The following is a 4,941-nucleotide window of genomic DNA, read 5'->3' as shown; positions in this document are numbered from 1 at the left end:
ATGCGATGGGGGGTCCCGAATCCCACCTGGATGCGACGGGGGGGTCCCGAATCCCGCCTGGATGTGACGGGGGGGGTCCCGAATCCCACCTGGATGCGATGGGGGGGTCCCGAATCCCGTCTGGATGCGATGGGGGTTCCCGAATCCCACCTGGATGCGATGGGGGTTCCCGAATCCCACCTGGATGTGACGGGGGGTCCCGTCTGGATCCCGTCTGGATGCGATGGGGGGGTCCAGATCCCCACCTGGATGCGATGGGGGGTCCCGAATCCCGTCTGGATGTGACGGGGGGTCCCTCCACCGCAGGTGACCGCTTGGTGGGCGCCGGGGCGGGGGGGGACTCCCATGGGGCGGGATGCTGAGGGGGGTCCTATGGGTGCGGAAGGGGGATGCGGGATGCTCCGTGATCCCTATGGACACGGGAGAGGGATGCGGGATGCTCTGTGGTCCCTATGGACATGGGATAGGGATGCAGGATGCTCTGTGGTCCCTATGCCCATGGGAATGGGATGCAGGATGCTCAGAGGTCCCTATGGATTCAGGAGCGGGGTACGGGATGCTGGGGGGTCCCTATGGACATTGGGAAGGGGATGCGGGATGCTCTGTGGTCCCTATGCACACGGGAGCGGGATGCGGGATCCTGGGGTTCCCTAGGGACACGGGAGCGGGATGCGGGATTCTCCCTGTTCCCTATGGACACGGGAGCGGGATGCGGGATGGCTCTGTGGTCCCTATGGAGTCAGGAGCGGGGTGCGGGATCCTGGGGGGTCCCTATGGACGCAGGAGCGGGATGCGGGATGCTCTGTGGTCCCTATGGATATTGGGAAGGGGATGCGGGATGCTCTGTGGTCCCTATGCACACGGGAGGGGGATGCGGGATGCTCTGTGGTCCCTATGGACACGGGAGCAGGATGCGGGATGCTCTGTGGTCCCTATGCACACGGGAGCGGGATGCGGGATGCTCTGTGGTCCCTATGGACACGGGAGCAGGATGCGGGATGCTCACTGTTCCCTATGGACACGGGAGTGGGAAGCGGGATGCTCCCTGCTCCCTATGGACACTGGGAGCAGGATCCCCGCTGCCCTGTCCCCCCGCAGCCCGTTCCCATCCCGCCCGTTCCCAAGCAGCCTCCGTCGGCCCCGTCCCTGGAGCTGGCGGCTCAAACACGGCGGCTGGGGAAGAGCCGCAGCGAGTCCGAAGCGGTCCCCGCGGCCCCCCCCGCTCCGGTGCCAGCGCGGCCCCGCTTAACGGTGAAGGAAGCAGCGGGCGGGGGGGCCATGGTGGAGCCACCGGTTAAAGCGGAGCTCCCCGGCGGCGCGCTTCCCCGCCGTGGAGGTGGCGGTGCCGGTGCTACCGGTACCGGAGCCCCGGGCAAAGCCGGCGACGAGACGCGCTCGGCGGCCTCCGCCTCCCGTCCGTGCCCATCCCCGCCGTGGAGCTGCTGCCCAAAGCGGAACCGAGAGCCCCGGAGCCGCCCTTACCGGTAACGCCGGCCCGTTTGGGGCTCCTGGAGGCGGTGCCGTCGCTCGGGATCGCGGTGCCGCGGGTGGAGGTGGCGCTGGCGCTGCCCATGGGCACCGAAGGGCTCCGCAAGCTCAAACCGGACGCACCGGGGGGCACCGGGGCCGTTAAACCCAGGCTCTCCCGGTTCGCTCTGCCCCGGGTCGGGCTGGCTCTGGGCAAGCTCGGAGCCGGGGCCTCGGTCGGAGCCGGGCCGGGGCCGAGGGTCCCGAAGCTGTCGCTGGCTCCGCTCGGTGCCGCGGTCCCGGTGCCCCCCCCGGGCCGGCGCCGGTCTCCGTCGCTCCCGAGGCTGCCACCGGGACCGGAGGCGGGGTGAAGCTGCGGCGGTTCGGGGGCTCCAGCCCCGATCTGCGCAGCGGGGGGGACCCCAAAGCGGTGCCGGGGTCCCCCGGGGCGCTGCGGGCGCTGCTGGCACCGGGACCCCGCTGCTTCGAGGGAGCGGAGGATGCGGGGGGGGGATTGAAGGTGCCGGGCTTGGAGCTGGCCCCGCCGGGGCTGGAGGCGGAACCGGGGCGCTGGGGGGGGCTCAAAATGCCCCGGTTCGGGACCGGCACGGGAGGATGAGGCCGGAGGGGGGGAAGAGCATCCCCCCGGGCCGCCCCAATGGGGAGGGCAAAGCCCGGCGCTGGGTCCCCAAGGTGGGTTTCTGGTCGGGACCCCCCCTTAGCATCCTTAACACCCCCCCCCCCCCAAAATCCGGCTCTTTTGGGGCTGTTTGAAGCTTTTGGATGATGCCATTAACACGGGGGGGACGGACACACATCCCCCCCCAGCTTCTTGCTCTTGGCTTGGCTGCAATAAAGGTTTAACCCCAAAATCGGCCCTGACAGTGTCGGGGGTGGGGTGGGGATGTGGTGGTTTGTGTGGGGAAGTGGGGATGGGGTTCAATGGGATGGGGGGGGGGTTTGGGTCCCTGGAGCTGGGTTTTGGTGCCTGGAGCTGGGTTTTGGTGCTTGGGAATGGGGTTTTTGGTGCTTGGGAATGGGTTTTGGTGCCTGGGGGATGGGTTTTGGTGCCTGGGAGCTGGGTTTTGGTGCCTGGGGATGGGTTTGGTGCCTGGAGCTGGGTTTGGGTGGCTGGACTCAGTTCCAGGTTCCAGCATCCCCCATCAGGGTCTCTCAGCTCCTCCCCCGGTGCTGCCCCAAAGAGCCTCCCCCCCCCCCCCCCCATCCACAAGGCAAAAGAGCAGCGGTAATCCAGGAGTTTTGATGCACCAGCCCAAACAGGCCCGGATTCGGTGCTGCCGGTGCCCACGGTTCCCCGGGGCCTACCGGGAGCCGCAGGGCTCTGCCAGCGCCGACATCCCCGATGTCAGCGCTGTACTGGGAGCTCCAGTCCGCTCAAACACCGCCTGCAGCTGCTCCCGGATGGTGCCGGCGCCGGTACCGGTACCGGTGGCACTCACCGTTTGGTTGATCACCAGCGCCGAGCCTGCCGTCTGGGTGAAGTAATCACCGGACCAATTGGAGGTCCCTGCGGTGAGGTTTGGGGTGAGAAAGGTGGGGGACGCCCCAAAACCATCCCCCAGAGCCCCGGCGGTGCCGCGCTCACCGACATGCGGCCGCCTCCGTCACCATGTACTTGTTGTGGTTGACCCCGGGCGTGGGATCAGCGCCTGCGCCGCACTCGAAGGCACCATGAAGAGGCGCTGAGGGGAGGGAGCCCACGGTCAGGCACCAGCACTGGCCCCATGGCTGCACTGTGGTACGCCCCATAGCCACACCGTGATACCCCCAACCACACCATGATACCCACCATGACCACACCACGATACCCACCACCACCACACCAGGATACCCACCACCACCACACCACCACAGCCATACCATGATACCCACCACGACCACACCGCGATACCCACCATAGCCACACCACGATACGCACCATGACCACACCACCATGGCCACACCACGATACCCACCACGGCCACGCTGTAACGGGTCCTGTTGTCGGCGACGGCCGCCAGTGACTTGGAGGAAGGGGAACATGGTGGCCTGGCTGTGCCGCCAGCAGCCCACCAGCAACCGCACCCTGACGCGCCGCTCCACCACGGCTCGCCGCAGCCCATTATCGATCGCTGGCCAGAACCTATGGGGGGGGGGGGGGACGGCTTGGGCACTGGCACTGGCAGTGGCCCTGTGCCCCCGGCACCACCACGGCCGCACCCGGACCTCTGTGGGTGGGAGAACTCGGTGGTGGGCAGGAAACTCATCACCGCAACATCCACGAAGGCCTCGGCGGCATCGATGACGCTGAGCAGGGCGCTGAGGTCCGCGGTGCGCCCGGCGGCACAAAGCGGCGGCGGGGAGCTCTGCGGCACGGCCATGGGCTCAGCGCCGGTGCTGCCGGCGCTCACCGCGGCACCGGGCACGGCGACAAGAAGGGGTTGGGAGGTACCGAGAAGTAGACGGCGGCGGCGGTGCCGTTGAGGCGCAGCTCCAGCGGCGTCTCCGCGTTGAAAGCGGTGGAGTAATTCGCCGGCCACGGCACCGGGATGGTGGCGCCGGCAACGCCGAGAGCCCAATAGGCCTCGAAGATCTTGCCTAAGTCTTGGGCCAAGCAGGGGCAGTCGTAGACAGCAGCGCCGAGCTCCTTCACCTGCGGCACCGGCACGGGGTCGGCTTCAGCCTTTGGCACGGCACCGGTGATGCTCGGCGTGGGTTTGGCACCGGCCGGCGCCGCTCACCTGGGTCAGGGACCTCCAGTCCATGTTGGCACTGCCCACATAGAGGTGGGTGCCGTCGACCAGCCAGAATTTGGTGTGCAGCACCCCCCCCGTCAGGTGCGGCAGGTCCACGGTGCGCACCGCGGCGCCTGCAGGGGGGCAGGACCCAGGGGTTCGGGGCAGAAGCCATGGGTTTGGGGCAGAAAGCATGGTTTGGGGACAGAAACCATGGTTTTGGTGCAGAAACCATGGTTTGGGGGCAGAAACCATGGTTTCAGGGCAGAAACCCATGATTCTGGGGCAGAAACAATGGTTTTGGGGCAGAACCCCTTGGTTTTGGGGCAGAAAGCATGATTTTGGGGCAGAAACAACGGTTTTAGGTCAGAAACCCTTGATTTTGGGGCAGACCCCTTGGTTTTGAGGCAGAATAACTCAGTTTTGGGGCACAACAACTCAGTTTTGATGCAGAAACCCTGGTTTTGGGGCAGAACCCCTCGTTTTTGGGGCAGAACCCCTGGTTTGGGGGCAGAACAACTCAGTTTTGGGGTGTTTCCATCCCTCACCGCTCTGCTCCAGCGCCAGGAGGTCATTGAGTGGTGCCTTCGCCGATGGGCGGCTGACGGCGACGCGGACGGCGACGCCGCGCTCCGGTAACCGGAGCAGCTCCTGCAGGATCTGCTCACCCTGCACCGACAAAAGGGGGGGGGTTGGGCATGGAAAAGGGCAGGAAAAGGGGAAAACCCCTTGGGAATGG

The 4,941-nt window shown here is 66.8% G+C and overlaps 1 pseudogene; it reads right to left on the bottom strand.

Moving 5' to 3' along the window:
• Positions 1-1,351: 1,351 nt before the first annotated feature.
• LOC130602365 (5'-3' exonuclease PLD3-like) lies at positions 1,352-4,871 on the bottom strand (annotated as a pseudogene).
• Positions 4,872-4,941: the final 70 nt, after the last annotated feature.

This window comes from Pezoporus wallicus, unplaced genomic scaffold, assembly GCF_028554395.1.
Source record: "Pezoporus wallicus isolate ANWC-B61680 ecotype Strahan unplaced genomic scaffold, APGP_CSIRO_Pwel_v1 contig_14639, whole genome shotgun sequence".
NCBI classification, from domain to species: domain Eukaryota; kingdom Metazoa; phylum Chordata; class Aves; order Psittaciformes; family Psittacidae; genus Pezoporus; species Pezoporus wallicus.
The sequence above is the reverse complement of the archived record's forward strand: the minus strand, read 5'-3'. Positions and strand labels throughout refer to the sequence as shown.